This window comes from Lycium ferocissimum, chromosome 5, assembly GCF_029784015.1.
Source record: "Lycium ferocissimum isolate CSIRO_LF1 chromosome 5, AGI_CSIRO_Lferr_CH_V1, whole genome shotgun sequence".
Classification (NCBI taxonomy): domain Eukaryota; kingdom Viridiplantae; phylum Streptophyta; class Magnoliopsida; order Solanales; family Solanaceae; genus Lycium; species Lycium ferocissimum.
In genome coordinates, this window is record NC_081346.1 from 22,556,644 (window position 1) to 22,571,519 (window position 14,876).

Consider the following 14,876-nt stretch of genomic DNA (forward strand, 5'->3'; position numbering starts at 1 on the left):
GTAAAACTATAAATAAGACGTTTTTTTCGGAGTTACTTTTATAAGATTTTAAAATGAAGATAAAAAAAAAAAAAATTATTTTATTCATGCCTTTGATTAAAAAAACATTTATCGTTCGAAACTCATAAATAGAAAAATGAACATAAGTTATTTAATAATATATACCAACTATTATATCTTGAACTTTAAATATGTAATTATAAGTTAGTTGTTATATAGAGATTTATCTTTTTTATTTTAGCTTTTTATTTACTCTTTTGCTTCAAAATTATCTTTAAAATACTTAGTTAGATGAAGTTTCATTTGTGTCGGATTTTCATTATATAAAAGGTTTAAATTTTTCAGAAAAGAGATAACATCATGAGTGTGTAAGTGCAGAATTTTCATAATATAGGGAGTGTAAGTGTTTGATTCTAGAATACAAGGGATCTATCTATAACTAAATCATAGTACATGGGTATTTAGAAACCCTAGCCCTTGCCCTCCTATATAATGAACTTTACCGATCCACTTCATTCCCAACCAATTCAACCTATTGCGGTTTAAATGAAGAGAGCTAACAACAGTGAAGAGGACGACGAGGATGGTGGTGGTGATGATGACGACAACGATGATGATGATGATGAGGATGAGGATGCATGAATTCTCTTCATGGACCTATAGAATTGAATCGATGAATTGAATCACCTGCAAGATTGTAAGTTTTTTTCTCTTCGTTTTTTTTTCCCTTTATATGATTTTGTACAGTTCATTTATGGCTTGCTACTTGAATGAACTATCTCTTGCAAATACTTCAGTTCTTTTAGGAAACTCACACTTGAAAGAACACTCTAGTATCTATATAAAGTAGGACATAGATTAGGTGATGTGAACCTCTCTATGATTAGCTATTTTTTTTCCTCAAAATTTTATTTTTTCTCCAATTTTTTCATCTATGTGCTATTAAAAAAAAGACCAAAAGTCACTTTTAAAATTATTTTAATTATGCCTCTCTCTCCTCTGCGTCTTTGTCTCTTCACAAAATTGCAACTCCTTAAAGTTTTTACCATCCGTTTTGAGATTTCTTACAAACGACATAGTAATTCCCTCAAAAGTGGAAACAAATGTCGTCACTTGAGAACCATCACAAGTATCCACCTTAAACAAAGTTTATGATTTTTCCTTAGTGTCAGAGGCCTTTCTAAAGTTTGAAAATATCAAAATTTTCATTGGACAAATTTTAACGTTAAAAGAGGTTTTTCCTAAAGTTCAGTTCTCTCTCTCTCTTCTTTCTTCTTCTTCTCCTTTTTTTTTTTTTTTTTTTTTTTTGGTAGATGTTCAAAGATTTTTATAAGCAATGTTGAAACTAGGTTGGCTCTTTAGAAATTGGATTTTGAAATTCTATGGGAACTTGAAGATGGAATTTTGGAGCTTGTCCCTTTGAGTATTTGAATATGTCGTACTCATATTAGAATTTTACCACTCTTCCAGGTTGTTCTCTTGAGTATGCATCTTGATGCTCCAGTAATTTTGACTCTAAAAACTCTTAATTCAAATGCCTTCAAAGGTATCTCACCTTTGTTTTGGCACAAAATGGGACCCCTTAAACTTCCTATGTTGATGTGGGGAACATGAGTTATGGGGTAATAATGGAAAAACAAGGAGAAAAATAGTATGAAAATTTTATTATTATTTGCATTTTCTCTCACAAATTCTAGTATGTGGTACATGATTTGTTGGCCTTTCAAAATCAAGTTGAATATGTTAGTACAAGATTGAGCAGGAAAGTCATTTTTGCAAGTATGAAGTGCATCAAGTATTAGTCGATCGAAAGTATCGTAGATGACATTGATATTTGTTATATTTATTAGTAAAGCTAATGAACTATTTCATTTGGTTGTTTCTTGCTCAAAGTCTAACCATATAAGTTAAATTATCTTACTAAAAAATATCTATCCAGTTCTGCAAGAGGACTTTTGTGATGGACAGATCATTGAAAGTGCTGACTCTTGTGTAACGCCCACTTTTTTGCATCGCTAGTGGCGATGCAAAATAATTCTTACCCCCTCTGCAAAAGGACTGCATAACAATTTCAGGACTGAAACTCTAGTATTGCCAAACATGATACTATTAAAACAAGTTCTAGTACAATAATTCTAGTTATGGAGTCCTCAAATTGTCAATATAGTCCTTTTGTAGAGAGGGCATGAATTCTTCTGCGGTGAGCTACTGGCTGATGCAACCAAAGTGGAAATTGTGACAAGAGTCAACACTTCCAATGATCTGTCCATCACAAAAATCCTCCTGTAGAACCGAATAACTATTTTTTAGTAAGGCAATTTAACTTACATGGTTGGAATTTAGGTAGAAAACAGCCAAATGAAATACGTTTTTACTAAACAAATACAACACATATAATTGTCATGTACAATACTTTCGATCGATGATACATGATGCACTTCATACATGCAAAAATGACTTGCTTGCTCAATCTTGTACTGACATGTCCAACTTGGTCTTCAAAGGCCAACAAATCGTATATCCCAGACCAGAATTTGTGAGAAAAAATATTCCACAGAGAATAATAAAATTTCATACCATTTTTCACCTTAGTGTCCATTATCCCTTAACTCATGTTCTCCACATCAACATAGAAAGTTTGAGGGGTCCCATTTTGTGCCAAAATAAATATGAGATATTGAACAATGACAATTGGTCAAGAAGTGCTGAAACACAACATCAACAGCGGATGAATCATCGAATCACCATTAGCAGTTGAGGAGGACAACGACAAAATAATGATGTGAGAAGTTGTGTAGCGAATACCTGATGGCTTGTTAGGATATCCTAATAGTTGAGGAAAGCAATCTATTGCTTTCTACACATTATCGATATTTGCTAAAGGTGACTCTGTAAGCACCATTGGCATCACCTACCGCCATATGATTCAACTTGAGGTTTTTCCGACCAAGATGAAATTTTATATAAGGACGACTGAGATTTCTGATTGAAGTGTCTTGAAACAGTGTATTGTACATTTGCGATTTAAATTAAAATCTCAAGTTTAGCGATAAAATCTCTTCACTTTTTTTTTTTTTTTTTCATTTCGAACTAATCTTTGATTAAGGCAGAATAAATTGACAACCCTTTAAACTTGCTAGTTATTTTTATTTAGACACTTGAACTATGGTATGTTCCAATTGTGCACCTGAACACATGATAATTTTTTCCTATTAAACACTTCCGAATTAAATTTTGAAAAAGCTTTTGCGCGTGTTCATAGACCTTCTCCTCAATTTCAAATAAATTAATTGCTTATATGAAGTATGAACCTTCACCGATGCCTCTATAAACTTGGGGAAGAGATGTGTTTATTATAAAAATAGAATGAAAAATCGATAGTTCGAGATATCAAGGACTGAGAAGATTGACTCAAAAATCAATTTTATTATGAGCTTTATCGTAGAATTAGGACCTAAGCCTAACCATTAAGTATGAAGTGATGGGAATGATGAAACTTGTGAATGCAAAAGATTCTATTGAAAATGAATTTTAGTGGTTCACTTATTAGGATGGCACAACAATCAGAGATTAATTCATGTATTTTGAGATATGAGAAGTCATGAGTTAACCAAATAAACCCGCAACATTTTTATATTGCAAAAGTTTAAACAATATAATAAACAATAAAAAGAATAGACACAATATTTCCTTATGGGAAAATTGATCAATTTCATCCATTTTCCCATAGTTAAAAGGGTTAACTACACCAAACACCTCCCGTACTATGAGTTAGTTACGAATAGACCCCTGTATTTTAAAATCAACTACTTACACTCATGTACTATGAAAATTCTACACCTACACCTCCTATGATGTATATCCGTAACTAAATCTATTAAAATATAATTATTAAAAGCTAGCTAAAACTATCAATAAGACGTTTTTCGGAGTTACTTTTATGAAATTATAAAACAAAGATAAAAAAATTAACAAATTATTTTATTCATGCCTTTGATTTAAAAAAAATAAAAATTGAAACATTTATCGTTCAAACTCATAAATAGGAAAATGAACATAAATTATTTAATAAGATACCCAACTATTAGCAATAACTTTCTTGGACTTTAAATATGTAAGTTATTTGTAACTTTATTTAATTATACTATTTATTATATATAAATTTTTCTTTTCTATTTTAGTTAGATGAATTTTCATTTGCGTATTATTTTCATTATATAAAAGGTTGAAATTTTTCCAAAAAAAAAAAAAAAAAGGATAACATTAAGTGCAGAATTTTCATTAAAGGAGGTATAAGTATTTAATTTTAAAATACAGAGAGCCGTAACTAAATCATAATACATTAGTATTTAGCACAGTTAACCTAGATAAAACTACCATGTACTCCCGCCGTTCACTTTTACTTGTCCACTTTGAACTTTTCATGCTGTTTAAGAGATAATAAATGAAGTGTATAATTTTGCCAATGTACTCATATTAATTGGTGCATATTTTTATTGGATTTGAAAAATGATTTGAAGTGAGTAATTAATACTATGGGTAAAACATGAAAAAATAAATTGTCTTATCTTGATATGCTAAAAGTGACAAATAAAAATAAAAATTTATTTTTGAAATACTGCACAAGTAAAAGTGAACGGAGGGAGTACAATACTTATGTGCAGTTCATCTGTTTAAATTGATTGAAAGTCAAATTTGGCAATTGGCATTGGACTACGCTTTTCGTCAAGACTACCCACGTTAACCTGCCACCCCTTCTGAGAGCCCGGAGGAATCCATGAACGTCGTCGTTTATGAGGTGTCAACAACCGCATGCCTGGCGCAAAAATGTGAAAGAAATCTAATACTAGGCGATTAAATCCCTTACATCAACAATCTTCAATGGCTAATTCCTCTCCTTTTCTTCTCCATTACAAAAATATCTCTCTCCTTGTTTTTTTTATCCTATTTGTTTTTTTCATAGTTTTTTTGAACACTTCATAGCCAAAAGAAGGCGTGTCTCTATCAGATGTACCGTCGAATCAACTTTAGACAGTTGAAGTGGTTAATGAGTTCCTTCACGATCCTGATGCATTCACTCAGGTTCATTCTAATTCACTTGTATTGATTTCCGTTGATCCTCTAGATTTATATTTGGATTCTAGTGCCTCTTACATTTAATTTGTGTAATCAGAAAGAGGGATTAGAAATTTGTTGGCCTATGTAAAAAAGAGAAGTCTAATTACTTTCTTCGCATCTATTTTGGACGTTGGATAGTGTAAGATTGAGCTGGAATAAGATGAGACCTATCTCATATGTTTCAAATATTTTTCATTTGCTAATAACAGTGGCGGAGCCAGGATTTTTACTTAATGAACCACGGGAAACAGCCATCCAAACAAAGTGTAAGGGGGACTCAAAAATATAGAGAAACATATGAAGAAGCCAAAGGGTTCAACATTTACACAATATATATATATATATAATTTTAACCATATACTGTGTAATTTTTCACCGAGGCGGATTTGGATGAACCCCCCGGCCCAACCTAGCTCCACACCTAGCTACTAGCAAGTATAGCAGAATCCAACAACAACAACATGTCACGACCCGACTAGGGGCCATGACGGGTACCCGGGGCTAACCACCGAGCACCGCTCATACCATTACCCATTGTACTCATCAAGCGTTCATTCATTAATCTTATACTCAAGTCATAGGAAAAACCATTTTTCACTTCGAAACATAATTACCTTTATATACATAAGCCCTTCGGCTATCAAAATAATGTAAATACAATAAGGACATCGTGAGACCATACTACCCACACCTACGCATCGACGAGCCTCTACTAGAGTACTAGACATATGGACGGGACAGGACCCCGTCATGCCCAAAACATATATATACACAAAAGAACAAATCAATGGCACCTCCGGAATAATGGGGCGCTCTCAAAGTCTACTAATAGCTTCTACGAGTCTGGATCACCTCCCTGCCTACCTGTGGGCATGAACACAGCGTCCAAAGAAAACAGACGTCAGTACGAACATTGTACTGAGTATGTAAGGCATGAATGAAATGAACATAATAGAGAAATCATAAGATATAAGATGAAGATATAACCTGCGTAACCTTTAAGGGTGGATACATTTCATACATATATCATATATAATCATAGTACATGTATCATCATAGCGCATACATCATCGTATCATATATATCATCATCGTTAACCCGCGTCCGGGTAACCATCATATGCCGCCCACTAGTGGTGTCATGCCCGGCCCTCTATGCTCGGTGTAAACATAGCAGCCCGCCTTAGTGGTGACATGCCCGGTCATTTAGGCACGGTGGGATCGTATGTAGCCCGCCTTCGCGGTGACATGCCCGGCCATTTAGGCCCGGTGGAATCGCATCGTCAGATACCCATCATAAACTTAACATTTTCATACATTGCATAGGCATATCATAAGCTTAGCGTCGTTATACATTTATCATCAAACATACATTAGAACTTGAAGGCAACTATGGCTATGTCGGGGTGACATAAGGTCGTGAACCCCCGATTACATTATGGAGTGATCGTCATCATTATGTCTCACCTTGAGGGGACTAACATTTTAAGGTGAGTGTACACAAGAAAAGCATCAATGGAACCATATTTAGGATCATTAGATTGTAGAAACATCATATCGTATCCATAGCAAGAACTTTATGGAATTAGCATATCATGAACTTTAGAACTTTTAGGCTCAACTCATAGTCATCATCATCATACTCACATCGTATCTCTTTTCTTTATCTTATGAAAAGCTTTTTATAACCATAGACTCATAATTTCCGATGTGTAGGAAAGTCATGGAAATATAGGAGAATTTATGCCATAGGAGTCATGCCTTAGAAAGAAGGGACTAGCCTTACATACCTCTTTCGTTTAGCTATTCTATCGTTTGATCGTTCTCCTTCGATGCTCGCGTTTCTACTTTCAAGAAAATTCGCATCAACATTAGCTAATCGATTATATGAACGTGCTTACTAATACTAGAGAAAATTGGGCAGCATTTCTTTTGTTTATACAACTTTCCCCATATTCCATATCAACTCCCAAACATCGATAACAACATTCACAATATTATAAGCAACAATCATCATTCATCTACATTATCCACATTTCACAATTTCACTTCAATTTCTCCATAACCATGGTCATAGTTCACTATTGCGTTTTCTCACATATAATACTTATCCCATATTCTAAATGTCACTTATAGCATGCTTAAAATCACAACATATCAATATTCATGACTCATTCCATACTACTCAAAATCTCATTATTCCTATCTTTGTGACCCATTTTCTATCTCCTTTCATAATCTAAGTCTCTCAACCTCTCATTACCTTAAACAACATGAAAAGATCATAAAACTTACCTTAGATAGTGTAGGAATAATCCTTGAGTGGAAATACTTCTCTTGCACCAAAACCCTAGTTCACTTCCATAGGAATTCCTTGGCTTGGATGAACTTTAATGTGTTTCATACACTTAACTCTCTTGGTTTGATGAAGTTGATCTTTGATTAGTCTTGATTTAGTGTTGAAGAAATGTGTAGAACACTCTAGAAGCCTTGAGAGAGATGGAGAAGTGTGGGAAATAAAATTAGTGAAGTGGGATCACATTTATATAATTGAACTTAACTCAGCCCGTCGGGACTTCCACGGACACTTATACGGTCCGTATAACATTGCACGGCCCGTATAAGTGGTCGTGGTTCACCACCAGGAAAACATCATCTCTGCTGGGTGTTATACGGACCCTTATACGGATTGTATAATGTTATACGGACCGTATAAGTCGGTCGTATAACCCCATTTTCCTGAAATGATCTCCGTCGTTCATTTGATCTCCAATCCTTATGGAACCTTCTTGATACTTGTTTAACACCTCGTTAACAATCTAAGGGACATTATAACTCTTCTCCAAAACATCATTAAGCCATCATTAATTCGATACTCATAAATCTTGCCTGACACACAACATATACCTTGCTTTTCTTAACAACTTTCGTCTCCTACCTCAATTGTCTTTGAAGTCTCATTTAGAATCATCAAATGCTATTTCTTACTTATCAAAACATCGTATACGTCGTGCCCTTCGTTAGTCTATTCACCGTACGTTAACAGAAAATTTTTGAGGTGTAACATTCTTCCCCCATTTTGGAACATTCGTCCTCGAATGTTAAGCACTCGGGAATTCTATGAAAATTTCGCAGAGTTTCCCCTGTAATATGGCACTACCATCCTGTCACAACAGCCCACAATAACAATGCCTCACAGGGCCACCACACAATAGCAATATAAGTTGGCCACACACGACCCATATGCATAAAAAGAAAACATACATACCTCATAATCCCGATGTTTCATCGTGGATCTCTTACAGGGAAATTTGAATTAAGTGCGGGTATTTGGATTTCATACTCTCTTACGCTTCCCAAGTCATTTCTTCTCGGTTGTTATTTCGCTATAAGACTTTAACCGAGGCTACTTCCTTATTTCGAAGCCTCCGTACCGCCCGTCTAATATGGCGACGGGCACTTCTTCATAGACTAGCTTTTTCTCCTCACTTGAACATCATCTATTGGAACAATCCTCATAGGATCTCCAACACACTTGCGGAGCATTGAGACATGAAAAACTGGATGGACTAATTCAAGTTCTAGAGGCAAGTCCAATTCATAAGCTACTTGACCCACCTTGCGGATAATCTTATAGGGTCCAATGTATCGAGGACTTAACTTTCCTTTCTTACCAAATCTCATCACTCTTTTCATTGGTGACACCTTTAAGAAACCCAATCATCAACTTGAAATTATAAGTCTCGCCGGCGGTTGTCCGCATAAGATTTTTGGCGACTTTGGGCTGTCAATAATCGATCTCGGATCACCTTGACTTTTTCTACTGCTTGTTGAATTAACTCAAGGCCTATTAGCTGTACTTCTCCTATTTCAAACCATCCAATTGGGGATCTGCACTTCCTTCTATATAGAGCTTCATACAGAGCCATTTGGATCTTTGGAATGGTAGCTATTGTTGTATGCAAACTCAATTAGAGGTGTTATACCCCATTTAAACGGGTTAAATTAGAGTACAACATATTGGAGATTCCTAAATTGCTTATTTTAAGGAGTCGCCACCTAATTAATTTAATGGTGAATTAGGACACCTATTTTATTAACTAAGGTAAAACCTAACTATACCTCCGTTAATGGTCTGCTTAATTTCAATTCTAGGTAAGGGTTCTAATTATCCTAAAGGGAAGGGGTTAGGCATCCTCTAGGATCCGTAACTACGGTTATCCGGCTAAATTTAGGTTAATTAATTAAGATTAAATATAGTGCTTAAATTTTAAGAAAATAGCTTACAAATATCACTAAAATTCAAAGGAAAATAATATTAGCTAAAATAAAACTTAAAGAAAATAATAATTTATGAAAAGAATTTTAAAGGCTAATAAGACTTATAAAGGTTATTAAGATTTTAAAGAAAGAATATAATGATGCTATAATATTTCATAAATATTGCTAAGGCTTTAAAAATGCTATTTAAAGTAAAGCTTATACCAAATATAATAATCTTGCATAAAAGGAAATTTCAAATGCCATTTAAAATAAAACTTATAAATATTGCTAAAGTTTTGAATAATAACGCCATTTAAACTAAAGTTTACAAAATACAATGGCTTGCATATAAATAGAAACCTTTTTAAAAGAAAGCTTAGCGAGTTTAAAAATTTGGAATAAAATTATATTATATGAATATAGTGATGCAGAAAATCTAGACTTATTAAATAAGATGCAAAAGGGTAATGAGTTTTCTTCCTCTAACTTATTTAGTCGTATTCGGCTAAAATACGTATAGTTTGATAAATCTTGAAGAAATTATTTATAAAAGTTCTTGAACTTATATTTGTGTATAAGTGGCGTTTTGAAATCTTAAGATATTAAGAATAGAATATGATTCCATTAACTCAAAATACATAGTTACGCTATTCACAAATTAATTGTCCTAAATAAATAAAATAAATATTAGATGCTATAACTAGCCTTGACATAAATGAAAAAAAAAAATGAAGCTTATGGAATTAATGTTAATATCTCTCTTAAATTTACTACCCATTATACTAAAGCTAAACCCACTAATTTACTAAAATTCATCTAAGTTAAAAAAAGTAAAACAAGATAAGATGTTAGTCATAAAAATACACAACAATAAAATAAGGAAGAGAGAGAAAGAGAAAAAAAAAATTAAATGGATCTGGCCCATTTTTAAGGCCCCAACTGCTGGAACTGTTCACGTTATTGGGCTTAGGCCCAGTGAATTTTCTTTATATTGCTGCTGCGGATAGAGCTGGGCACGAGAAGATTGCGTTGGGCTTTTAGCCCAACACCGAATGCAGGAGAAGAACAAGTCCCTCGGACTCGTATGCGGTGGTCATGCATGAAAGGAAAAAGGAGGATTAGTATACGATCAATGGATAATGTTGAATACATAAGATATCCACTCAAAACAAATCTAAACTTAATGAACAAGTTAATAAAGAATTTAAGTAATAGATGTAAAATACGCATAAATCATGTGTTCCTCTACTTAAGCTAAGTGTATGCACTACATTAAGTGGGACAGAAATCAAAAGAAAGCAGACCTCAAAATACGAGTTCATAAAGCAATGGGCCCAAATCTAAGATCAGACAAAGATAACAAACCCGATAAAAAAAAGAAAAATAAAAGTAGGCCCAAAGTCCCGCCATAAAGCATGCAGGATAGGAATAATCACAAGTTCAACTTAATATTATACAAAATATACTCTCTTATATACACCGAGGGGTATATAGGCTGTTTATATCTTGTATATTACACAACACGAAAGGAGGCAAAGAATAAAATAGACATGAAATATGGCTTGTTGAACATATATCATTATACATGAATTATATCGGACACCTATTGACCTACGCGTCCGTCTACGTCAACATTCAATATTCAATATCATAGATGCAAATTTTCACAGTTTCCAGTGAAGATCAACAACATTTATGTGGTTCGAAAGTAGGAGCAAACAGAGGGCAGTCTCTTCACCAACTTAGGCCAGTATGATTTTACTTAAGTAAGACTAGAGACACGGCAACGGGAATGAAAAGGGGAGAGATCATGCATATTCACAGCATTTTTCTAAGCTAACAACATGCATAGACTGTTGATCCAAACAAAGGAAAGAGGGAAGGGATTACGGGAAGACAAAAGGACTTACAATATGAAGGTCCTATTTCTGCACTTGGCATAGACAGGGTAAAACTTGGACAGATAACGAATACATAGAATAGGGTAAAAACTTAAACCTCTTTTAGAATGTAGCAGGGCAGAATCACGCTCAATAGACGCATACGAAGTCTTCTAAGGTAAGAACAGGGACAAAACATATCACATTACGTTCATAAAAATGGCTCATGCCAACCTTGGATCTTTCAAACAAATACTCAAGCAAGCAGGTTCATTTTCATAAAAAATAGGACACCATGAATCATATGTTGGCATACATGAGCAGACACTAGGCAGAACTTTTTTTTTATTTTTTTTAAAGAGAGCATGCAATCAGTTTTGATCAGTTATTATTTTTTGAAATTCATACATGGCAGTTGATTTCTAAGAAGGTTGTAGATTTTGTGTCAAATCAAACCTTTCTAAATATCCTTGCCTCCATCATTCACGGTAAACGAACAGGAAGTTTGATATGTAAATGAGAAGAAGACTTGCACACACTCAGCACCTCACTCTATAGTATAATGAATTAAACTCGGGCATTCCACAAGGCTTGACTCAAAACAGTCTTAGCATGAATCTTAATTTCAAACTAGTTGCAACAAGATAGTCATTTAAATCATTCTTAAGCGGAAAGTGATATTTAATCAGAGGCGCTATATGTTTACAAGCTGATCGAAGTTGAGTTCAGACTCTTGTTAATCCTATTTGGACCTGCTAACATCGTTTAAATCCTATTTTATCATGATGAAGACTACATGAACCAAAATAAACTCCCGCCAACACCAGAACCTATCAGGACCAGCTTATGGACTAACATGGAGACATTAATGATACCATATTAGTATAGCTCATACATATACACCAAATTGTAAGGTTAACAAACTCCACATCCAAACTTGAAACAGGTTTGTCATACCCACACATAACCAACTACTAAACTGGAAGTTAAACCAAACTAAACGTGAACAGCGAAATATTTTAACTTCTGAGCCGAGACTAAACTAATTAAAGCAAGAATATGCACAATGCTAGTAAGCTATGTTAAACTGAAAATAAACCAGTCGGGATCACAAATAGGTATGAACACATAAACACATTTGATTAGATTAATAGCCTCTTCATTATACCAATCGGTTACGGGGCTGAGATCTAAAGAGACAACTAATCAAGCAGGACTATAAATCATACATTTAAAGCAGGAATACAAACTGATTGCGTGCTAATCATACAAGGACCAACAACAGAGCTCTAAAACTAGCAGTATTAGCCAAAACACATGATGCCAAAACTAGCATACAACTAAACCCCATATTTAACTAAAATCTAAAACATGCTGATTACTCGAACTAAACATACAATTAACATTTAGCTAACGGAAAAGCTTCAAAAATTAAAAAGGAGAGAAATTACCTTCTTCGGGTGCAGCGAAATGGGTGCGGGGTTTCGATATCCGCTCAAACACTACGATTCCCCAAACCCGTACGCGCTCAGATTTAAGGCAATCCCAGAAGCCAAGGAAAACAAAAAAATGATTTAATATTTTAACCCGATACCCAGAAGTACAAGACTGATAAAATAAATTGCTTAGGGATTTTTTGGCGACTGAGGAAAATAACCTTTTTTTTTGTTTTTGAGAGGGGTTTTTATGCGGCTAAAAAAAAAACCTAATATTTCGAGGATTCAAGGCGGCTCAAAACAGATTTCACCTCCCCCCCCCTTTACGCCGCTCAACCTTCAATTATTTATAAGGGGGCTGCTAGGGTTTTAAAATTTGGGCGGGACTTTTCAAAATCGAAGTTTGTTCAAATCGAACGTTGAGATGCTTGCTATGACAACGGATCAGAGAAAAGATGAAGAAGACAAAAACCATTACACCTCTACCACGAAAATGACAAAAAGACTGATAAGGAAAACAATTTTCCAACTCACAAATCGACGAAACTCATTAAGGTGGTTTCAGATCGGCACAGAAAAAGAAGGAGAAAACAAAAAAAATTAACCTTTTTCAAAGCGTTGAATCCGGATGGGGAAGGTACAGGCATTAATTGTGATTCCTGAATTGTCCATGCATGGACTGCGAGGACGAAAGGGGTCTGTGGGCTTGCTATTTTCGGCGTTGAAGAGAGAGAGAGAGAGAGAGAGAGAGAGAGAGAGAGAGGATGAGCAGAAAAGAGAAGAGGGAGAAAGAGGGAGGGGTGCGGCGCTGAGGGAGACGAGAAAGGAAAACCCTACTTGTTTCATTAAGAAACAAGTTGGGCTGGGGCGGGTCGGCTGAAATGTGGGCTAGGTGAGTTTAAAATATGGGCTAGTTATGTTGGGCTGGTCATTAACGGGTAGGGTATTATTTTAGGTGACAATGGGCTTCTAATTCTAAATGGAGACCTATTTCAATTAATTATATGCTACCGCGTGTTAAAATATTATTTGATATAAAAGTACGTATTTATTAGTAATCAGATAAAGATAAAATTATATGACGTCGTAATAGCCGTGCAATAATATTTTAAAGGTCAATCAGTAAATAAACGCTAGTATTTAACTGTGCGAAAATAAATGCGATGCGTGTGCGTGAGCTGGTAAAAATGCCGAAATGATAAAAATGCAAAATACTGGTAACAAAAAAAAAAAAAAAAAAATAATAATAATAATAATAATAATAGTAGTAGCAGTAACAAAAAATAATAACAACTAGTGACTGCAATAAAATAATGAACGCCGGTATTATAATAAAATGTAAATAATTATTTCTTAAATTTCCAAAATACTAGAAATATAAATAAATATTTAGGGAAGGCGGGACAAAATTGGGTGTCAACAAGAGGTAAGTGGTCATCCCAACTACCACCAAAATCTAGAACACATGCTCTTAGCATATCCTCCAAGGTTTGAATGGTACGTTCGGCTTGACCATCAGTCTGCGGATGAAATGCCGTGCTAAGCTTTACTTGAGTACCTAGACCTTCTTGGAAAGATTTCCAGAACTTAGCTGTAAATTGCGCTCCTCTATCTGTGATAATGGATATCGGAATACCATGGAGTCACACAATCTCCTTGAGATACAACCTTGCATAATCTTCTGCTGAGTATATGGTTCTAACAAGAAGAAAATGAGCCGCTTTCGTCAATCTATCTACAATCACCCATATAGAATCATACTTGTTTGGGGAACGAGGTAATCCCACAATAAAATCCATATTGATCACTTCCCATTTCCAAGTAGGGATTTCCATTGCCTGCAATAATCCTCCTGGCTTTTGATGTTCGATTTTCACTTACTGGCAATTTGGACATTGGGCTACAAATTCTGCTATGTCTTTCTTCATTCCATCCCACCAATAAATTAACTTGAGATCATGATACATCTTTGTCGTTCCTGGATGAATAGAATACCGAGAATAATGAGCTTCTTCGAGGATTTGATGACGTAATTCTGCAACATTCGGAACACATAGCCTGCCTCGGTATCTAAGAATTCCATCCATAGAAGTTTCAAATGGAGACTTCTCTTTTTCATGAAATGTGTCTCTATAATGGCTCAAATGAGGATCTTCATACTGACGCTCTTTCACTTCCAT

At 34.7% G+C, this 14,876-nt stretch overlaps 1 protein-coding gene across 1 annotated transcript in view; it reads left to right on the top strand.

Annotated features, from left to right (window-relative positions):
• Positions 1–4,772: 4,772 nt before the first annotated feature.
• The window catches only part of LOC132056517 (glutaminyl-peptide cyclotransferase-like), a 36,794-nt gene continuing 26,690 nt past the window's right edge, over positions 4,773–14,876 (top strand). The window contains exon 1 of the mRNA XM_059448752.1: positions 4,773–4,782. The gene's annotated coding sequence lies outside the window, so the exon portion shown is untranslated. The remainder of the gene's footprint in view (positions 4,783–14,876) is intronic.